At 46.0% G+C, this 24,189-nt stretch overlaps 1 long non-coding RNA gene across 1 annotated transcript in view; it reads right to left on the reverse strand.

The window, feature by feature from the left end:
• LOC134990830 (uncharacterized) overlaps window positions 1-14,009 on the reverse strand; it is a 34,351-nt gene extending 20,342 nt beyond the window's left edge. Inside the window, exon 1 of the long non-coding RNA XR_010195417.1 lies at window positions 13,568-14,009. This is a non-coding gene — a long non-coding RNA (uncharacterized LOC134990830). The remainder of the gene's footprint in view (window positions 1-13,567) is intronic.
• Between the last annotated feature and the right edge of the window lie 10,180 nt (window positions 14,010-24,189).

The following is a 24,189-nucleotide window of genomic DNA, read 5'->3' on the forward strand; positions in this document are numbered from 1 at the left end:
CACAATCGCGCGGGGGGGGAGAGCAGGTAATATGATGAGGGGAGAGTGGGTAACAAGCGGGAGCACAATTGCGGGGGGGGGAGCAGGTAATATGATGAGGGGAGAGCGGGTAACAAGCGGGAGCACAATCGCAGGGGGGAGCAGGTAATCTGATGAGGGGAGAGTGGTAACTAGCGGGGGCACAATCACGGGGGGGGGGGAGCAGGTAATATGATGAGGGGAGAGCGGGTAACAAGCGGGAGCACAATCGCGTGGGGGGGAGCATATAACATGATGAGGGGAGAGCGGGTAACATGATGCGGGAGCACAAACGCGCGGGGGGGGGGCAGGTAACATGCGGGAGCCCAATCGGGGGGGGGGCGGGAGCAGGTAATATGATGCGGGAGCCCAGTTGCTGTGGGTTAGAGCGGGTAATATGCTGGAGCCCATTCACTGGGGGGGGGGGGGGGTGTAGTAAGCGGGCAACTTACAGGAGAATGAGAGACAATTCATGTGGCGTGCAGCGTGCAGCATTCATGTGTCGTGCAGCAGTCTAACCGTTCGACGATGTTGTCAGTGCAGGACGGGCATATGGCAGTTGCTATCGCACAGGTGGGGGGGTGGCAGGATTGCAGAGACAAGAGGGATTTGGAACAGTCAGTGTATACAATGCATTCACTGACTCACAATGGGGCAGATGTATTAACCTGGAGAAGGCATAAGGAAGTGATAAACCAGTGAGATGTGCAAGGTGATAAAGGCACCAGCCAATCAGCTCCAATATGTAAATAAACAGTTAGGATCTGATTGGCTGGTGTCTTTATCACCTTGCACATATCACTGGTTTATCACTTCCTTATGCCTTCTCCAGGTTAATACATCTGCCCCATTATACACAGTGCCGACTGACAATTAGGCGCCCACGACATCCCTGGCTGCTCCTAATCTCTTAAAGAAGAGGAGGAGCTTGGCTGAGCTGAGGCAAGGGTCTATAAAAAAGAAAGCATTCTCTCATTGCCAGTGTGCGGTGCCGCCCTCCAATGTTCGCCGCCCATAGGCAGCTGCCTAAAGCTGACTAATGGTGGCGCCGGCCCTGCTCTTCTGGTTCCCCTTGCCTTGGTCCTCTCCTTGATAGATTGTTACACAGTGCAGCTGTTTAATAAGTTATAAGAGAGTGAGAGCACATTTGTGAGGACAATCTCTCTCTTCATCACCTACATGCAGGACCCATTCACTCCCCTCTTACAATTTTGCCTGTGACCCTGAAGAGTCCTATACTATCCACAGCTGGGAACTCGTAGGAGCTGACATTAACCATCTTCAATTCAACTGACTTCACAAATTCCAGGACTACATAAAATCTCAGTCGTGTCACTTAGCCTAGGTATAGTACACGTAGGAAACACGCAGCCGATACTCTCCCAGTATGGCATTTCATTTTCGTAACCCGCAGAAAATGATGAGCAGTTACCTTGGGCTAAAATGTTTATCACACAATTGTCATTCCATTTGTATCTAGTGGTGGCAGATGCAGCTGATAAGGGTGTTCCTTTAATAAAGAACATATGGGAATTATTATAAACAAGTATAGTGGCCAAACTGTCTATCTGCATCTCAGATGGATTTAGTCTCACATGGATCCAACATATTTTATGTGTGTCCCTAATAACAGCAGTAATTGCACCGGGATCATGAGTTCAATTCTAACCACGGCAGGAAGTATTATATTGACCCTGTTTTCTTCTCTACACTCTGTCTCCCACCCCCACAGGTGGGTGTTTATTTCTTGGAGGTCTATATTTAAAAAATGTAGACAAAGGTCTTTTTTCAGAGATGGATGCAGCCGCTGCGTTTACACGCAGGGCCGCGTCCAAAGTGTCTGCGCACGTGCAGTGGCTGTAGTGTGCATGCGGAACCCTTCACTATGCGATCGCAACCCGGAAGGATGGGATTGCATAATGATTGACAGACGGCGTGCGTCCAGGGGTGGTGACATGGTGTTGGGATGGAGGAGGCAGGAAACACAGGTGCATCATGGTCATTTTCGGGGCCGGCTGATGACTTTGCCTGCGTTTCCTGTGATAGGAAACATGGCGGCGGTGCCCCTGCCTACGTAGCATCTATTCAATGCGATCACAGTCGAATTGCAACAGCGGGGAGGCGATACACATGCTGGATGGCCTTGCCCTGGGTTGGGCAGCCCCCAGAATGTGAGTAGTATAGTCGCAGATTTTGTTGTTATAGCAGCATCTGCGCCCATCACTGAATAACCCCCACAGGACGACAAGTGCTTTCCCACAATTGCCTCCCAGCAAATAGGTGATGGTTCTATGCTGAGTAAATCTTATTCTAAGACACACTAAAACTAATACAAATATCTTAAACTAGACATAGATTTTGTTTATGGTTTTAGATGGCAGTTTTACTCACTGTGATGAGATGCTGTATTAATGCAAACAATGGAGCTGTGACTTTGACAAGCAACCTGGGATGGGGGTGGTCACAACTGACAGCTTGGGTTAGGGGGGTGACCAGACATCAAACATGCCCCTTCAATGCCCATAAGACCCTGCCGCATTCCAGTAAATGTGTAGTATATCAGACAGAGGCACCCCAATTCATACTATGCCAGACAGTAGGACCCTAGTTTATGAACTAGGTGTCCCGCTATCTGTGTCACAACTGAGGGCTGGTGTTGACCAGGAGTGGCCTCAGTTGTAGGGGCTGGTGTGTATGTAAACCTGGGTGGCAGTATAGGACTTCTAGACATGCAGATAGATTTGTTCCACCAATGCCCGAAGGTGTGACCACGACAACAAGGATAAAATTAATGTATATTTATTCAGCACAGTTCAGATGGTACACGGCAGTAGCAGTAGTAGAATATGAAGAATGATTAAAAACAATACACAGTTCCACTGGATGCAGCAATAAAGGAAATGTCCTTAGGTGTGGTATCCACAGCAAGACTAGCTTGAGGGGTTAGGAGATTAGTAGATGGAAAGTCCTTTCACCAACACCTATATGCTGAAATAATATGATGGTGATAGGAACTGGTCAGCAGATGTTGTACAGAGGCTGAATGTACTGTATAGTAGATTGTACACGTAGACTGCCGGGTTTTCCGGTTGGAACCGGTGATGGAGAACTGTTGAAGAAGTGCAGATGAACCAGTGTTAACAGGAGGAGAGTTGAATGACACTGGTGACGCTAGGGATCGGTGATATTGAAGAATAGATAACTAAACATCGATGGTATCAAGGAAACCGATGGCGGAACATCGATAGTACTATGAAGCTGAACACAGCTGGGAGCCAGGCGCTGGAAGCCGATGTTTTAGAGCACTGCCAGTAGCAGAGAGCAGTGAGGACACTGTGAAGTCAGGCTGCACCGCAAGGTGGTGATTGGTGCGGGTCTCTGATGGAATGAAGACACAGGAGCTGGAATACCTGGAACTTAATAATCAACCACAAGGAGCAGAGACAGGTTACACTGGTAATGACAACCAAAGCACTGACAACTTCCTGGTTCAGGATCAGTCCCTTTATACCCTCAGTGTTACGTTCACTGTACTCGGTACTCAGGGTGGACAAGCCGCGAGCACATGTACGTAATGCTGCAGTGGAAACGGAGCTCGGCAGCAACCCCTAAGGTACCCTGACTCCGTTGTCTCACCCTCGTGATCAGCCTACGCCTGCGAGACTATGTTTGCTTGTGCCCACAGCAGCTGCGTTTGAAGGGCGGATTAAGTCTGCCCAACTCCGATGCCCCTTGGTTTTAATTGGAGACAAGGCGTAAACTGAGACGGGGCGATGACAAGGGGAACCTCAAACTAAATATGGAAATACCCAGTTAGGGGTGCTACAGAACTCAAAGGAAGTTTGGGGGTCATTCCGAGTTGTTCGCTCGCTAGCAGAGTTTAGCAGCATTGCACACGCTAGGCCGCCGCCATCTGGGAGTATATCTTAGCTTAGCAGAATAGGGAACGAAAGATTAGCAGAATTGCGAATAGAAAATTCTTAGCAGTTTCTGAGTATCTGAGTAGCTCCAGACTTACTCACAGATTGCGATCAGCTCAGGCCGTTTCGTTCCTGCTTTGACGTCACAAACACGCCCTGCGTTCGGCCAGCCACTCCCCCGTTTCTCCAGACACTCCCGCGTTTTTCCCTGACACGCCTGCGTTTTTCCGCACACTCCCAGAAAACGTCCAGTTTCCGCCCATAAACACCCACTTCCTGTCAATCACACTCCGATCACTTCAACGATGAAAATTCTTCGTTCGGACGTGAGTAAATCTACTAAGTTTTGTGCTAAAATACTTACCGCATGCGCACTGCGAAAATCGGCAACGAGCGAACAACTCGGAATGACCCCCTATGTGCGGCACAGCCACCAGGACGAACTACAACAAAGGAAATGCTGTCCACACGCCGACACAATACTGTTGTGTACCGGCGATGACAGCATACGCAGAACCCTATGCAGAAAATCCAAAGCAAATATAACAAGCAAAGCCGCTACTCATGAAACCGGTGTGAACACAGGCGAACGGACAAGAACCCCCAAAGCCGCAGACACAGGCTCACAGAACCGGAGGGCAGGCAGGATTCCGACAACAGACCAGAGGACACCAAGACACAGGATAACTGGATCAGGAACAGGCAATACCACAGGACTTATGGACAGGAACACGCCAAGGCAGGAAGCAGCTCAGCAGAAGCTATCACTGGCGTCTGTGTCAGGCACTGAGGGAGAATATAACAGGGAGCCCTCCAATAACTGCAGAGAACCTAAATTAGTGATGACTGGTGAATTACAAATTACATGGCAACGGGGAACGCCGTCCGCCTCTGGCGTCCCCGTTGCCAAGGACCCGGCGGCTCACTGCGAACAGTGTCCTCCCGTTGCCAGGCGCTGTGCGGGGAGCAGGAGGAGGCATGGCAGACATGAGGCGCCGGCCCCGTTGCCAAGCAATGGCCGGGCACCGGCGAGACCCGCCGCGGCTAACAGTGCCCCCCCTTGAGGAGGAGTTAAAGAACCCCTACACCCGGGTTTATGGGGAAATTCCCAAAAGAACATCTTCTTAAGTCTAGGGGCATGCAAATCCTTGTCCTGGACCCATGACCTCTCCTCTGGGCCGTACCCTTTCCACTGGACCAGAAAATAAAGCAGACCACGAGAAAATTTAGAATCCAACACCTTCTCCACTAGGAATTCTTGTTGGCCCTGAACATCCACCGGAGGTCTACCCTGGAAAACTTTCTGAGGAAATTTCCTGGAAAGCACATATGGCTTCAACAGAGAACAATGGAAGGTGTTGGAGATTTTAAGTGACTTTGGCAACTGTAGTCCAAAAGCCACCGGATTAATCTTTTTGATAATAAGAAATGGTCCAATGAATCTAGGCCCCAGTCTAGCCGAAGGTTGTCGAAGCTTGATGTTGCGAGTTGACAACCACACCTTATCTCCTACCTTAAAGGTGCATGGGCATCGGAGCCTATCTGAAATTTTTTTTCCCCCCGACAGGCAGCTTTCTTAAGAGCAAGGTGTACCTTCCTCCAAATATTTCTGAGACGGGAGGTCAAAGCCAAAGAAGAAGTTGGATAATGAGGAGTAAAAGAATTGGCTCTAGGGGGAAAACCCAGAACTGAAAAGAACGGAGACACCTTGGTAGATGAATGGTAAGAGTTATTGTAAGCAAACTCGGCCAGAGGAAGATAATCTGACCAATCGTTCTGAAGTTTGGCAGTATAAAGACGTAAATATTGCTTTAGTGACTGATTCACACGTTCCGTCTGCCCGTTAGACTGTGGCTGGTATCCAGAGGTTAAACAGAGTTTCGTGTTTAACGAAGCACAAAAATGTTTCCAAAAACGGGAAATAAACTGTGGTCCTCGGTCCGAGACTATATCCACGGGTAATCCATGAAGCCTAAAAACATGATTGTCACAACTGAGGGTCTGGGCTGACAGGAGGAAGCCTCAGTTGTAGGGGCTGGGATGAACTTAAACTTAGAAGGTTTAATCAGACCCCTGGACATGTAAGTGTAGTGGAGAAGGATCACCCGAAGGTGTGACCATGACAACCAGGGTTTAAAAGTCAATAAAAGTTTTATTAACAAACTCCGTATTTTGCACAGCAGTAAATAAAGAATAAGCAGTGATAAAATGGTACAGTTCCTGGATCACTAAGATCTTGGCTGGAGCCACAGAGCACTGGTAGGATATGGATCAGATGTTAAAGTCCCATAGATGGATTGTCCTTACCAGGCCTGTCTGTAGTAGTGAGGATAGCCGAGGAACACGTCAGCAGATGTAATTCTTGGAGCTGGATCACTGTAGCTGAAAGGACTGCTGTGAATGCTGGATGGAACCAGCCAGATGATGAAAACACGGAGTGGATGCTGGACGGAACCAGCCAGGTGATATGATGAAGCTAGGGAGCGTGGATACTGGAAAGATGAAAGGTGGTTACCGATGGTTTGTGGATACTGCTGGTATGGAGGTATCCGTTGGAACAACACCGGCACTTTAAGGAAGCTGGATACTGCTGGAAGCTGATCGCTGGAAGCAGATGGTTTGTAGCTGGAAGCTGGAGTAGTCACGGAGGACTGCAGAGTCAGGCTGCACCGCAAGATGGAAAGCAGGTGCGGGTCTCTTAGTGGCTGCTGGTAACAGGAGCTGGAAACCTGGAGAAACAATCACAGGAGAGAGAGAGAGACTGGAACAAGGTTTGACAACCAAAGCACTGACCCCTTCCTGGCCCAGGCACAGGATACTTATACCTGCAGCAAGGCAGGCATTGGCTGGGCAATTATGCAGATTCCAGAAGCAGCGGATTGGTGGAAACTGAGGCATGTGATTGAAACCAACATGGCTGCGCCCATGTTAGCACTTGGAGGGAAAGTTAGTTTGAGAAACCATGTGGGGATTCGGCAGTAATGGCAGCGCAGACCGCGGAGGGCAGGAGACGTCACACTGGCAACCTGCACACTGGAACCACATGGATGACAGCGGGAATCGCGGCAGACATGAAACGCCACACTGACAATCAGTAATCCGGAAACACAGGAGCGGCGGCGGAGGCCGCAGAGGCTGGAGACGCCAAACGTGATGCCGCTGTAACAGCGTCTCAGAGTGACAGGAGGGAGATGTAAAGCATGGACATCAGTAACACAGGTGAGATCCGGCCCTGGAACGCTGAGCCAGCCTCAGGAGACATCTAAATGGCAAATAATGGCGTCCAGATACCCGGATCGTGACAATGATGGAGAAACAAGACTGCCAAAACTTGAGCGGACGGTAAACGGGGTAAAGCAATGAAGTGGGCCATCTTGCTAAAACGGTCCACGACTACCCAAATGACCTGAAACCCAGAAGAAAGAGGAAGATCTACCACAAAATCCATGGAAATGTGTGACCATGGCCTGAGTGGAATTGCAAGAGGCATGAGCTGCCCGACAGGCCAGGATCGGGACACTTTGTGCTTAGCACAATCTTAACAAGAAAGAACAAACTCCTTAACATCCTTAGAAAGATTAGGCCACCACACAGAGCGAGAGATCAACTTTTAGTAACACCAGGATGGCCAGCAACCTTATTAACATGAAACTCTGCGAGTACATTGCTTCTCAAGAACTCGGGAACAAAGAGACAACCAACAGGTGTATTACTGGGGTCCTGTTGCTGAACCTGGGCAAGCTGTGTGAATAAATCCTGTGCGAGGCCAGCCTGGATGACAGATGTTGGGACAATGGGAGTTGCGGAAGAATGGTTATGATGAGCCGGAAGAAAACAGCGTGACAGGGCGTCGGCCTTGGTGTTTTTAGAACCGGGCCTGTAGGTGATGATGAACTTAAACCGTGCAAAGAACAGCGCCCAACGCGCCTGCCGGGAATTAAGCCGCTTAGCATATTCAATATACTGTAAATTCTTATGATCAGTGAATACCGTAATGGTATGCTTAGCTCCTTCAAGCCAGTGCCTCCACTCCTCAAAGGCCCATTTGACTGCCAGCAATTCCCGATTACCAACATCATAGTTGGATTCAGCAGACGAGAATTTCCTGGACATGAAGGCACAAGGGTGTAGCTCCAGAGACTTGGGGTCCTCTTGAGAAAGGATGGCTCCCACTCCAACCTCTGAGGCGTCCACCTCGACGATAAAAGGAAGATCTGGGTTGGGGTGTCTGAGGACAGGAGCCGAGACAAAGACCTGTTTCAGAGCCTGGAAGGCAGATTCGGCTTGAGGCGACCAGTTAGAAGGATCAGCTTCCTTTCTAGTTAACGCCACAATAGGAGCGACCAAATCGGAAAAGGCATGAATAAAACGTCTATAATAATTCGCAAAACCCAGAAATCTCTGGATAGCCTTTAAGTTGGTGGGTTGTGCCCAATTTAAGATAGCCTGGAGTTTCTTTGGCTCCATGAAAAACCCCTTTGGAGAAATAATATATCCTAAAAAGGACACCTCAGTGATGTGGAAATCACACTTCTCCAATTTAGCGTACAAATGGTTCTCCCGTAACCTTTGAAGCACTTGCCGCACATGGACAACATGCTGTTCAGGAGACTCAGAGTACATTAAAATGTCATCCAAATAAACGACTACGAAGTTCCCTAGAAAGTCGCAGAGGACATCGTTAATTAGATCCTGAAACACCTCGGGAGCGTTAGACAGACCGAATGGCATCACAAGATATTCATAATGTCCAGACTGAGTACTAAAAGCTGTCTTCCACTCATCCCCAGACCTTATTCGGATGAGGTTATATGCTCCTCTGAGATAGATCTTAGAGAAAATAACCGCGGTGCGGAGCTGATCAAACAGCACCGAAATTAAAGGTAAGGGGTAGGTGTTCTTAACAGAGATTTTATTCAGGGCCCGGTAGTCTATGCATGGCCTTAAAGATCCGTATTTCTTTTCAACAAAGAAAAACCCTGCACTTAAAGGAGATTTTGAGGGCTTAATAAAACTTTTTTTCAGGCTTTCCTGTACATAATCATCCATGGCCTTTGTTTCGGGACAGGACAAAGCATAAAGTCTCCCTTTAGGCAGAGTGGTATCGGGAACGAGGTCTATAGAGCAGTAATAAGACCCGTGGGGTGGCAGGATATCAGCATTACCCTTGGAGAAAACATCAGCAAAGTCCTGATATACCGAATGTAAGAGTTCCGGAGTGGCGGCTGCAATCCGGACCGGACGAGAAATACATCCCTTAGCACAGTAGGAACCCCACCGAGAAATCTCCCCAGACTGCCAATCTATGGTTGGATTATGAAGGACGAGCCAGGGGTGACCTAAAACCACAGGCACGGCCAGACAATGGGTGAGAAGGAACTAAATCCTTTCAGAATGCAATACCCCCACTGTTAATTGTACTGGTGGGGTCCGATGGGTAATTACCCCGTTAGAGAGTGGACCACCGTCTAGCCCGTGCATAGTAATTGGTCTATCAAGTTGAAGCTACGGAACTCCCAGAGCCTGAGCCCAAGCAAGATCCATAAAGTTCCCGGCAGCTCCACTATTAATGAAGGCTGAAATGGAAGAACTTAGGAACAAGGAATCATGTGAGGAGACTAACTGCAGACCCAAGTGAACCCCCTCACTATTCACTTGGTCAGAGCGTTTCCCTGTTTATTAGGGCAGCTACGTGCAACATGTCCCTTGCCACTACAATATAAACAGAGTCCTAAATTTAGCCTTCTGGCTCTTTCTTCTGAAAACAACCGGGAAAGACCCACTTGCATGGGCTCCCCGACGTCCTCAGGGAGAGCATACACACATGGACCCGACCTGAAACTAGCACCTCTTTCAGCTCTCCGCTCTCGGAGACGGCGATCAATTTTAATAGCAAGCTCCATGAGCTTATCCAACGTTTCCGGAGCTGGATACTGAATGAGACTATCCTTGATTACTTCTGACAGACCGAGGCGAAACTGACTGCGCAGGGCAGGATCATTCCAGCCACAGTTGTTCGACCAACGGCAAAACTCAGTACAATATGCCTCAGCTGGATTTTTACCCTGTTTTAGCGCACGTAAGTGACTCTCAGCTGATGCTTACCTGTTGTCAGGATCATCATACAAAAGGCCTAATGATTTGAAAAAAGCATTTACTGTGAGTAAGGCTGCGTCATTGGGTTTTAGCTCAAAGGCCCAAGTTTGCGGATCCCCTTGAAGTAAGAACATCACTATACCCACCCGCTGGGACTCAGTACCTGAAGACTGGGGCCTTAAACGAAAATAAAGTTTACTTCCTTCCCAAAAGTTAAAGAAATCTTTCCGGTTACCCGAAAAGTGATCTGGAAGGTTCATCTTAGGTTCAGGGGACATACTCGGGGAGGCTCGCAAAGAACTTCCTGCGACCTCACCCGAAGAGTAAGATCCTGCACCATCTGAGTGAATTCCTGGATCTGATTGGCCAATACCTGGCTGGGATTCTGTTGCTGACTCTGACGCCGGCTTGCCAAAGCCAGCAGGGAAGGGAGCGACTGTGGAGGGGCGGCGGGGGGGGGGGGGGGGGGGGGGATGAAGTCCATGCTGCATCTGCAGCATGGCTGTCGTTAACGAGGACCTCCCTCATCTGTACATGTTCAGAAGAGGGCAGGGGTATTTAATGTACACACTAGACGAGATTGTAAAAGATCTCGCTCAGATTGGCCCTACTGAGCGATATCTTTTACTTTCTCATCTAGTGTGTATGGGCCTGAAGCTTAAACCAGGCTCATATAGCGCTGCATGCACTATGTCAAATTATGTCGCTGAAACATAATGAGTCCTCTATTAAGTGTCTCTTGCAAGTGCCTGAGCAACTCACGTCATCCTGTAAGCATCATCCTATAGCTATCATTATCTTGCTCTTTTCTGCAATTTGACAAAAACATATATTCAAGAAAAGAGGGAGTCCTTAGTTTCTGTCCTTTTAAGTTTCCTGGTCATGGCCATGTTTCATAGCTTATGTGGGTCAGATATTGTTACAGTAAGTAAAGAAAATGTTTGATTAATTCAATCTTGAAGATTCTGTATCACAAGCTCATACAATCGGAGGGTAAGTAATAGGTGAAAGCTCGTAGAGAACAGGTTCAGTTTGGGTTTATTGAAATTCTTTTGAAGTACAATTTAACTGGACTTGGTACGGCTCTTTGTATAAATACTGTATAGGAAATGTGCCTAGAAGACACAATAAAATAGTCCGCCAATAAGAGCACTGCATTATTAAAACATGACATCACCATTGCCGTTACATTCATACAAGTATATTAAAGCCTAAGCAGCATATTGTATTTTTAGAGTTATATTAGGAGGGTCTTTTGATCTGAATTCCTTGGCTGTTATAACGTCTGGTGGAGTAGACTAGCCCAAAATGTTTAAAGGCTACTTGGCCTATAATAATGTCTACGGATATTTTCTGTTGAAGACATAAATCCTACACATAAATGTGTAAGATCATATGCTAAGTTATTTAACTTTTATTTGACATTACAGTACATTGTAAAAGTTCTGTAGGCGTCTTGCAATAATTTAGCAGTTATGGCTAAAACCAAGTTGGATGAAGGACCTCTGACTTCACCAGGGGGAGGAGCAAGGCCAGAACGTAGTACTCGCAATGTACCCTTGCGGGCTCACTTCACTTGCCACGCTTTGGGCTCGGTTGCATGCTCTGCTTCACACGCCACCGGGTTCCTAAAGGGAGTACTTGTTGGCATGAATAGTGAAAGAGCTATCCCGCTGGCCTAGCTCTCCCCCTGACATCAGAGGTCCTTTATCCCACTTGGTTCTAGCATCTACCATAATTTAGCTTGTACAGCAAATGATGCACCTTGAGGCTCATTCAAGTGTGGAGGTCCTTTACTATCTGCAATCTGTCAAGCAAATTCTGTCTGCCACAGGTTCCTCCATGTGTTCTGTCCCCCAGGTAATATGCCCAAAGCTATTTCATCACAGAACCGCAATCAGCCCACGACAGCTCCATGTCATCAGTTAGTGCTTATTTCGGGATGTAGTGAAAATGTTGACATCTGCAATGTGCAGCAGAGGGTTATGGTTAGGCTTGTGGAGGGGAGGTTAGAGTTATGTAGTAGGGGGAGGGTTAGGGGTGAGGCATACTCGTCACTGGATTCTGCCTGAAGTTGTCATAAGCTGACCGTTGGACCAAAAAGACATCACTGGATCAGCCAGACCTTTCCGTACCAGATAGATCCCCACTAGATGACAGGTTCTCAAACTCAGTCCTCAGGACCCCACAAAGTTCATGTTTTCCAGGGCACCTGTGGATTTTTCAAATGATAACCAGTGCACCTGCCGGGTGACCTGGAAAACATGACGTGTGGGGTCCTGAGGACCGAGTTTGAGAACCAATGCACTAGATCATCAGGGATATTTTGTTGACATTCTAATCATGTCAACATTTCATCAGTGTTGACATGATGACTGTCAATCTGGTCAATGTTGACATTGCAAGCATGTCGGCATGCTGCCTGTCAATGTTGTGACCAGTGGCAGTTGCAGGGATGGGGCTGCAGCGCAGTTTAAACTTCAAATAGGGGAGCCACACCAACTGCCACCCCAACCTCTGCCAAACATCACTGGCCGGGACTCACAGGCAGTTGGTGTAGCTCCCCTATTTTTACTTTGGACTGCCCTCCACCTACATGTCCACCATATTTCAACCACTATAACTGGAGTTGTAAGTTAGTTTTCTCTTACGTCCTAGAGGATGCTGGGGACTCCGTAAGGACCATGGGGTATAGACGGGCTCCGCAGGAGACATGGGCACTATAAAGAACTTTAGAATGGGTGTGCACTGGCTCCTCCCTCTATGCCCCTCCTCCAGACCTCAGTTAGATACTGTGCCTAGAGGAGATTGGGTGCATTACAGGGGAGCTCTCCTGAGTTTCTCTGAAAAAGAATTTTGTTAGGTTTTTTATTTTCAGGGAGCACTGCTGGCAACAGGCTCCCTGCATCGTGGGACTGAGGAGAGAGAAGCAGACCTACTTAAGTGATAGGCTCTGCTTCTTAGGCTACTGGACACCATTAGCTCCAGAGGGAGTCGAAACGCAGGTCTCCCCTCGCTGTTCGTCCCAGAGCCGCGCCACCGTCCTCCTCGCAGAGCCGGAAGATAGAAGCCGGGTGAGTATAAGAATAAAAGAAGACTTCAGAGGCGGCAGAAGACTTCAGATCTTCCCTGAGGTAAGCGCGCAGCGGTAACGCTGCGCGCCATTGCTCCCACACACTACATACACTAGCGGGCACTGATGGGTGCAGGGCGCAGGGGGGGCACCCTGGGCAGCAATAAATGTGATACCCAGTACTTGGGACCCTAGACTTTAATAAAATGTGGGTATCAGTGATTAAAATGGCAGGCTGTAGGGGCAAAGGTAATGGGGAGAAGGGTATGAGGAATGGTGAAATGGGGGTCATATGGACCCTGGAGAGAGAGAGCTTGGTCGGACGGTGTGTCCCCACGCTGCTGGCGGGACACATACGGGGAAGAGAGCAGAGAGGATAAAAAGAAAGAACGGTCTCGTGGAGGGTGTGACGCAGAAGAGGCTGAGCAGCGCTGAACAGAGAGACAGGTCGGAGGCTTACCGCTATTGAGAAGAACGGGATCCTGGCGTAGGGAAAGGAGCAGTGTGCAGCAGGGAGCCGGCGGTTCTCGTCGGGGCAGCCGCGACGCTGAGAGGCAGGGATGCCAGCTTGAGGACGAGCAGATTCATCGCACCCAGGGACGGAGAGGAGGCGGCTTCTTTGTGAGGTACAAGGACGGGGGGCGGCCATATCGGGACTCGACCAGTCAGCCGGCAGCGGGGCAGGCAGCGGGGCAGGCAGAGGGACGGAACGGCACCTCCCTTAACAACCAGACGCGGTTACCCCGCCGAGCCAAGGTATTTAGCGCAAAGTACTACTATCCCAGTGACTCAGTGACTTAAACGAACAGGCATCACAAGGGAAAGTTTAGTGCATTTCCAGCAGCCAGAGCCCCTGCCTGCACTCCTCTCCTTTTACCTCATGAGGCGAGGAGTGCAACTACAGTACAGAAGCCTCCAAACTAACTCCTTCCACTCAGCATAACACGTTTTGACGAGGAGAATAGTAAGAGTAGAGAAACGGAGACTCTAATCGCCATTGAAATAGATAGACAGCTGTCCACGTTGGTTCAGTCAGATAAAAGGAAAGTGTTGAGAAGAATCTGGCAAGCGGTCGCTTACCCATAAGTACCTGTTTAACCTCCGTTTCGTCCAAAGGCCGGACAGGGTAGAGAGTTCAGGATCATTTTGTTAAAAGCTACCCCTCCAGTAAAACCAAAAGTATAACCGATACAGAGAGAAACACTTCTAGACAAAGTTGAGCTCCAATTTTACAATTAGATAATATCCAGCAAGTATAGTACTTCTCGCCAGAGCCTCGTAGACTATATGGTATTGCTTCACAGTGGATCAAGGGAGATTTAATGCAGGAAAGGTCACACCTAACTAGGAGATAGGTTATAACTTCCTATATGTGCACCAACATATGAAGATTCAGCTGAACTGTGGGTATTCTAGGGAACTCGAACTGCAGTACTGTAAGGGGAAATACTTAACTAATGTTGTTACTCAAATATTGTAATTGTATCAGTTTGATATAATGTTCTCATAGTTCGTTAATATAAGGTATGCCATACTAACCGGTGTTTAGGTAGTGGAAGCAGAGTGAAGTCACCGAGCCACTGTGTTCCGGGTTCCTGTCTAATAAAACTTCTTTAACGTTGTGCAGTCGCATGTCATTGACCCTGAGTGAACTTTATTGGCTGCAGCCCATATCCGTACGTAACAGTTCTTCATCACGTTGATAGCTGTCAGGACCTGCAGAGGGAAAGCAGAAACTAAAGGTAAAACTGACTAAGTATTAAGAACTTACCGGATACCTACCTATACCTAACAGTACTAACATCAACCGAGTATTACATAAACACCTCTAAATCTGGCATTTATAAGGTTAGAGGCTGCGGAGGCAGTAATTTTATAAATCCCCCGCCAGTTTTGTGATACTTTGAGCGGGACTGAAGCCCGCCGCTGGAGGGGGCAGAGCTTGGTCCCTCAGCACTAACCAGCGCCATTTTCTCCACAGAGATCTGCAGAGAAGCTGGCTCCCCGGTCTCTCCTGATAGTGTAGGAGCTTCCGCAGTATAGTATATATATATATTGATTCACGTTTTTCGCATTTATTAAGATATTTACTGTTAATCACAAAATGAGTTGATATGTCCTTAAGAAAAATGTGCAGAGCTGGTCAGAATACTATATTTGCTGAATAATCTTGTTTTAAGGCATGACTTGTACAAGACAAATGCAACATTAAATGTATTGGAAATGTATCCAAGACGGACAAAGCAACACCAGATATATCCAAGGCTAATTGAGAAGAATAAAGAAAGAAATCTTTTGAGTTTATGTCCGAAAGACTGATAAACGAAATAATAACCATTTTCAAGGCTGTCCTAGTTGCCACTTCTAACATTGGCCCTCATTCCGAGTTGATCGGTCGCAAGGCGAATTTAGCAGAGTTACACACGCTAAGCCGCCGCCTACTGGGAGTGAATCTTAGCTTCTTAAAATTGCGACCGATGTATTCGCAATATTGCGATTACTAACTACTTAGCAGTTTCAGAGTAGCTCCAGACTTACTCTGCCTGTGCGATCATTTCAGTGCTTGTCGTTCCTGGTTGACGTCACAAACACACCCAGCGTTCGCCCAGGCACTCCCACCGTTTCTCCGGCCACTCCTGCGTTTTTTCCGGAAACGGTAGCGTTTTCAGCCACACGCCCCTGAAACGCCGTGTTTCCGCCCAGTAACACCCATTTCCTGTCAATCACATTACGATCGCCGGAGCGAAGAAAAAGCCGTGAGTAAAAATACTTTCTTCATAGTAAAGTTACTTGGCGCAGTCGCAGTGCGAACATTGCGCATGCGTACTAAGCGGATTTTCACTGCGATGCAATGAAAAATACCGAGCGAACAACTCGGAATGAGGGCCATTGTATGACAATCGATGTATTCAAGACATACATGGTGTATTCTGATTGGCTAAAATGTATTGGCAAGCATAAACCCTTTGTGTTCAAGCTATAAATAATAAAGCCATGACGGCCCCCGAGCGGGTCACTTATGATTTGCTTCGGTTACGCATAAATTTGTGTCATCTTATCATTCATTGACCTCCAACCGGTTGCTAAAGGGGAACAGCATTCTGACTGATGACTGAAGAGAGTTCATAATCAGACCTGAATAGGTTAATATACCCTATCATTTGGGAGCATCGTCCGGGATATTCCAGCATCTCCTCCACTGGCAATAAATCCTCTGATCTTTCAGGAACCGCTGATAACAAAAAAAAACCGGTAAGTGAGATTTATTGTGTAGATTTCTACCTGCTCACTTGAACTCAGCGCTTCCTGTGTAAATCAAGGGGAGAGTCCAGTCGGGAAGGTCAGAGGATATCTTAAAGAGCCCAGCGTCAGTCAGAAGAAATTTTTTTTTAAGGTACCATACATGTATGTTATATTGTTGAATTGTGTTATATTGTTGAATTGTGTTATATTGCTGAATTGTGGGTAAATAATTTCAGATAATTTGTCACAAGTGCACAGGGGGAATTAATCAAGTATGCAGAAAACTTTTAAATTGTGCAAGTACTAATGCATGTTTATTAAGAAAATAGAGCCGTTTTATAAAGGTGGTGCATGGCCAAGATATGTTCTAATGCTGATAACCAGTTTGAATTGATAAATAACCAAAGAGGTGTATGCAAATCTTGTACCTGTGTTGTTGTGTTAAGAAAATGCAAAGGGTCTGTAGCACCAAGATTGCTGGAAATTACAAGCACTGAAGTCTCATTTGGTTATGTGGAAAATGATGATGAATTTTATTGTACAAAAGGTTGTCATTTTAAAAAGAGAATTGTTGGAACATTACATTAAGAATGATTGATTTAACATCATAACCTATTGGCCCAGGAACCACATAATCCCAGGTCTAAGACCCATTTGCCCATACAGCCTCAAACAGCTGCCGCACACACAGATAACAGACGTAGCAGTGAGAGGGCATCCAGAAGACAGAAAAACCAGATATAAAAGATGGTCAAGAATCTGTCAGATATAATACTTATTGTTACCCTTTGCTTTGAGATCCTTGCACTGTTGCATGTACTCTGTTGATATGCTTTTGGAAAGGTGGGGGGAGTTGGCTGTCTGTGAAACACTGAAACCAGAGCCAGCAACTAGATTCTCCTACACACACTGACAGGTATTTCTCACATCTAAGCAGTCCCCGGTGTTAGCTGTTACTTTCTGAAAAGAAACAAGCTTTAAACTAAATGGTAGACCCTTGGAGTAACTTAACAATAATATTACAACAGGGATACTGATACAAGCAGGAGTCTATATAGGCAGGGGGATAGACCCTTGGAGTAACTTAACAATAATATTAGGGACGCATCTCAGTGATCCAGAAGAAATAATCTATTATGCAGGTCTCACTTGGGGAGCAGTACTAATAGATTTTCCACAAAAGCAGGGAGGAAGGGGCAACACTACAACCCCAGTCATTTGTCCACAGACGGATTTAAGGAGCTCTTTAGGTACAAGGATAGAAGAGATTCTTCAGAGTCAGCGTCTCACAAGGAGATTTTAAGTCCCTCATAAGGAGTTACTAAAATACCACATCAGGAGGGGTTCAAACCCGTGGATATTGTTAATAACAAGGAGGGAAGCAAAGCTTTAAAAGGAGATTTTAAGTCCCTCATAAGGAGTTACTAAAATACCACATCAGGAGGGGTTCCGCGCACGTTCACCCAGGCATGGGAGCGCGGTCTGTAAAGATGTCAGGGCCCGACAAACCCGTGGATATTGTTAGTAACAGGGAGGGGAGGAAAGCTTTGAAAGGAATAAGTAAAATTTTTAAAAGAGCAGGTTTTCCGTCAGAAGGGACACCAGACTTAGAGAAATGGGAAAAATTTGCCTCCTGTAACAAGAGTTGGATAATTAAGCATAATTGTAGAGATCAAGCATCCATCTGGATCACTGTAGCACAAGAAAGAGAAAATAAAAAAATAAGAAAAGCCAAAGAAAAGAATGCCATACCGAAGGTAACAGTTCACGTTGTCCAGGAACAAAGCAAGTGGAAAAACAGAAGCCCAACACAAGGGGCCACCGAAAGAAATTCAAAAGAAGGAACCAAGCAAGATAACAGAAAATGTTATTTCTGCAAGCGAGAAGGACATTTTAAAAAGAATTGCAAGAAATACAAAGAATGGTGTGAAAACCAGCAAGAAAAACCTACAGCATGAAGAAGTGGCTTCCCGAGGTACCTCCCTGCCAAAACACCATCTGAACAAGAAAATGATCAAGTGACCCTTGTACTGCCAACAAGTCACCAATATCAATGCATTATAGATTCGGGAGCAAGCCGAACAATTTTAAAGCAGCAAGAGGTACCAAGTGAAATAATGACCACTGAGACCTAGTCCAGCAACAGCACCTCCACACTATACCCCACCCCTATACCCAGACATGCATGCACACCCAGGTACCCCTAGTATGACCAGAATTGAATCATCTGCAAGCTCACTAACAGTGAAATTGAAAAGAGAAGAACAGGAAAATAGAACAACGTTTGAAAGTGGAAAGATGTACATGACAAGACTTAAGAGATGGTGTCATGCACAGACACTCAGGGCACCAGCAGCCCCAGACTTGAAACAGGAGAAGACTGAGTCCATCAGAACTTACTATGATAAAGTCACTATACGACACACAAGATGATAGAATATGAAAGTGTGCAACTCCTGTGTCGGCAACAGTGTACTCAGTCACCACTGGCAGTTCGATAAAAGTGACTTTACCCACAGGAGACCCAAGGGTTTCAAGAGCTGTTTTTATGCACAACCAGATTCCTCTACGTTTACTTACAGATCAAGCCATTGCAACGACTGGATTGGGAGGTTAAGCCCTACCCTTGCAAGAAAGCAAAGATGTAACCTGAAATACAAACTGCTATACAAGACTATCTCTCACAGGAAAAGTAAGACAAAGAGGAACAACAACTCCCAGCATAAACATCATTATGTTAAACACCAGCCTGGGTGGACTTGGACTAAGAAAATGACATGCCAGCAGCAGTGAGAAAGAATATGCAAGTGAAGAAAGGACAAAGTTCCAGAAAACAAATGAATGATGCTTCTTCTGCCAATATGAAGTACAAGCTTCTTCAGGTACTCCCCAGTGAACATAATGTCTCCAGAAGAAACAGCAGAAGGTGTGATTACAGTCACCTTGCCCACTGGAGAAATACGTTTGTGCCTAATGAATACTGGAGCCAGCAAACACAGAAGACAGCAGAGGGAGATACCACAAGAACTGATGATATCAGAAATTCTTAAAAGGACAGGAGATGCAAGAACTACAGTCACCAATACCAGCCCAGTTCTTAACCTCGGAGTACATGTCCAGTGACTTTGCTGAAGCACAATGTACTAAAGCTTATCCAAGGAGAATACAGTACACACCAGCAGAAGTTTAACTTTCCAGCAACTTATCAAAGGAAAGAACAAAAAGCCATCTAGAAGCAAGTTAAAACAGAAGTTCAGTATTGGCTCATTCCCGCAGTACCAGTTGTAGAAGAAAGTAAGCAATACTACTGGACCAGGATAGCCCTGTGGAGGGGCTATATCACCAAGTGATATATCCACAAAACACACAGCTAAATACAGGATGTGAATGAACTGTTGATTGCCACCACTACTAAAAGAAGTACCAAGAAGGGGCAGTGTCCTTAGTGAAGTTTCTGGAAGAACAAGACTGCAGAGCCTCAGAAGGAGAAATTGCAGCTAGTCAAGCAAGAGTTAATCTTCCTAGGACACTCAAGGTACCCGACATCTAACAAAAGTGAGAAGGAAAAGATTTATACTGCAAGCTAAGATGCCAACTAGTGTCAAGCAAGTCAGATGATCATTCCTGGGCCTAGTAGGACCCTACAGAACATGGATACCTCTAGCACCAGTCTACATGCAAGCATTGTATGACAACACTGAAAGGGAGGAGGGTCCGCATCCTACATACAGCAACAGATGAATTAAGCTATTGAACACTTGGAAACAGCAGTTGCCTCATCTCAAGCCCTAGAACTACCTGACTATTAAAGAAGGAGGCCATACATAGAAGTCCTTATGCAAAATCATGGACTGAGGTGAAGACCAGTGGCCTACAACTTAAGCAAGCTTGACAGCGGTAATCAAAGAGCACCTACCGGCATCAGAGCAGTGATAGCAGCAACAGCCCTAGAAGAGTATAAGAGCACAGACACAGTGATGAATCAGAAGTCCTAGAAGAGGACAAGAGCACAGGCATAGTGCTGAATCATGAACTTATCATCCAGGGTCCACATGCAGGTACAGAGAAGCTTCAACAAGCAAGAACCAAACACCTGTCAGTGGCAAGGCTGACCATGTATGAAGTAGCACTGCCAAAATGCGACAAGTAACCATCAGAAGATGTATTACCCTCAACGCAGCAACCCTTTTCCAACATTAATCAATAAAGGTGTTGAATCTCAAGATTCAAAAGGAGGGAAAATCAGATTATCTACTGATGAATGGGAAAGCCAGAAGTTTCTAATATTCACTCACGAAGGTAAACAATATGGTGGGACACAATTACCCCAAGGGGGAGCCACTAGTCCATCAGATTTCTCAGAGCCAATGGCATTAATCCTGCAGAAATGGAGACCACACTTTACAGACACCCAGTTAGTTCAATATGTCGATGATCTGCTTATTGCTGCACAGACAGAAGAGAAGTGCAAAAAAGGAAACAGTATCACTACTCATTTTTTTGGCAGAAGAAGATTGCAGAGTGTCAAAAGACAAGCTTCAGCTAGTACAGAAAAAAGTTGTCTTCTTAGGACACTGCATATCTCAAGGAACAAGGCATCTTACTGATAAAAGAACAAAAGCAATAACTCAAGAAAAAACCCCAAGAACATTAAAAGAAATCAGAGCTTTCCTGGGCCTTATTGGTTATTGCAGAGAATGGATACCCTCAGCCTCATTACTGATGCAACCCCTATATGAATTAATAAAAAAGGAGGCGTCAGCAGAAAACAGGGACACCATTGAAGAAGCAGTAAGACAACTAAAGCAAACTATAATAACAGCCCCAGCATTGGGATTGCCTGATTACACTGTGTATACAAGTACCTCACGCTGTAACAGAAATATTAAGTCAAGAAAATAGCAAGCATCTTTCTGCAGCCAGACTTACCAAATATGAAGTAATTGCCTAGCCTTCATGGAATTAGAGACTTTACCTCTTCCTAAATGTCCAAGATACACCACTGGACAATCCAGACATGAACCTGTTCGTCGATGGATCAAGATATTATGATAATGGATCCCCAAAGACAGGATATGCAGTAACAACTGAAACTGAAGTCATAGACTCTGGAGCATTGCTACCAAGAATGACAGCACAAGAAGCAGAACTCATAGCAATGACCAAAGCCTGCATACATGCTGAAAACATGACAGCTAACATCTAGTCCCAAGATTACGCTGTTATATGGAAAAGTAGGGACTTCAAAAGTGCAAACGGAAAACCCATCAAACATGCCAGTTTGATTATGGAACTCTTCAGAGCATTGGAACTACCTAAAAGAATTGGAATAATCAAGGTACAAGCACATACTAAGAGCCAAACCATGGAAGCTAAAGGAAATGCATTTGCAGATGCAGAAGCCAAGAGAATTGCCTTACAATCAAAAGAACTTGAGCAAGTCTTCGTAGCTCAAGCTGTGAAGCAAATGCCTAGTGAACAGGAGCTGATCAAAATTCAACAACAAGCATCACAAGGAGAAAAAAGAAACATGGAGACGACTGGGGGCAGAAGAAGATGAACATGGACTTTGGAAAAAAAGAGAATTGAAGTACTGTCTACCAGCAGCTCTATTTCCACCCATGTTACAAGTAGCTCATGGACAAGTACACCAGTCAAAGGAAGCCATGGTGAATAGAGTACAAGAGCATTGGATAGCTCCAGGCTTCAATAAAGCTGCAACAAACTTTGTAGCAGGATGCTGGATCTGTGGAATCAGCAATCCAGGACAAAGAACCAAGACACCTCTAGGAACTATACCCAAAGCCTCTTACCCATTTGAAAGACTACAAAGAAACTGATATACAGTGGCGACGAAGCAGTCCATAGCAACGGACATGTTTAGTCACTGGGCCGAAGCCTGGCCAGTAAGCAAAGCCACAGCAAAAACCACTGCAAAGAAACTGATAGCAGAAGTAGTATGTGGATTTGGGATACCTGAGGTTATAGAATCAGATAGAGGTACACATTTCACAGGAGAAGTCATGCAGCATATAATTAAAGATTTGGGGGTACAGCAGGCCTTCCACGTGCCTTACCGCCCCCAGGCGAGTGGGAGGGTGGAACGTTTGAACTTTGACCTTAAACTAAAACTACAGAAAATGATGACAGAAACCAAAAGAACTTGTCCAGAATGCCTACCTATAGTCTTGTTTAATATTAGGACCACACCCATGAAACCTAGTAAACTGACTCCATATGAAATATTGTTTGGGTCAGCTCTAAGAACAGGTTGTTATTATCCACAACAATTACAACATAATCATGGTGATTTTTACAGGTTATGTACAGGAGGTCTGTAAAACATTGACTAACCTCCATTGCCGAGTGTTTTCTTCCATTCCAGACCCAGAAGGATCAGCTACGCATAAGCTAAATCCAGGAGATTGGGTCTATTTAAAGAGACATGTGAGAAAGACCTTTGAACCAAGATATGATGGTCCATATCAAGTGCTGCCAACCATGTCTACCTTAAATTAAGGTGAAAGGTCGTGATCAGGCCTAGATAGTATAGGTAGAATAGGGAGAAAAAGTGGAATCAAAAAGAGGGGAAATGATAGTGTAGGAGCTTCCGCAGTATAGTATATATATATATATATATATTGATTCACGTTTTTCGCATTTATTAAGATATTTACTGTTAATCACAAAATGAGTTGATATGTCCTTAAGAAAAATGTGCAGAGCTGGTCAGAATACTATATTTGCTGAATAATCTTGTTTTAAGGCATGACTTGTACAAGACAAATGCAACATTAAATGTATTGGAAATGTATCCAAGACGGACAAAGCAACACCAGATATATCCAAGGCTAATTGAGAAGAATAAAGAAAGAAATCTTTTGAGTTTATGTCCGAAAGACTGATAAACGAAATAATAACCATTTTCAAGGCTGTCCTAGTTGCCACTTCTAACATTGTATGACAATCGATGTATTCAAGACATACATGGTGTATTCTGATTGGCTAAAATGTATTGGCAAGCATAAACTCTTTGTGTTCAAGCTATAAATAATAAAGCCATGACGGCCCCCGAGCGGGTCACTTATGATTTGCTTCGGTTACGCATAAATTTGTGTCATCTTATCATTCATTGACCTCCAACCGGTTGCTAAAGGGGAACAGCATTCTGACTGATGACTGAAGAGAGTTCATAATCAGACCTGAATAGGTTAATATACCCTATCACTCCCCTGCTGAAGACGGTGACACAGGGCTAAAAAGAGGAGGGGGGGCACTTGTAAGGCGCAGTGAGTGTATTACACAGTAATTAATATAAAAGCGCTATTATCTGGGAGATTATTTTCCAGTGTCAGTTGGCGCTGGGCAGAGCCGGATTAACAATGGGGCGGATGGAGCTGCAGCTCCAGGCCACCCCATCAAAATAGGCCCACAGCATCCCCTGCTGCTGGAAACAGGAAAACATTTTTTCCTGTTCCAGCATGTCAGTAGCATCAGAAAGCCTCCCTGCGCTGAAACAGTTCTCTTCTCCTCCCCTTGCTTGCCGGGATGCAGGGTGATTTAGCAACTTGTCTGGTCCCTTGACCCCTGTGCAGGGCGGCTAGTGATCCTTGCTCAATGTTAAAAATAAGGTAGTTTTCCCTCAAAGGGGGCGTGGCCACGGGTCCGTGATTAGGCCACGCCCCCGGTCTTTCTAGTGCTCATGCTGTGTCCGGATTCCGGAAGGCTCAGTGTCTGGGGGAAATGGGGGAGAGTGGGAGGGCTGTGGGAACAGGGATTTTGTGTTGGACAGGACATGCTGGGGGTGTGTGTAGGGACTGGGGTGAACAGGGTGAGAGT

Source organism: Pseudophryne corroboree, chromosome 1 (genome assembly GCF_028390025.1).
Source record: "Pseudophryne corroboree isolate aPseCor3 chromosome 1, aPseCor3.hap2, whole genome shotgun sequence".
In the NCBI taxonomy this organism is placed as follows: Eukaryota; Metazoa; Chordata; class Amphibia; order Anura; family Myobatrachidae; genus Pseudophryne; species Pseudophryne corroboree.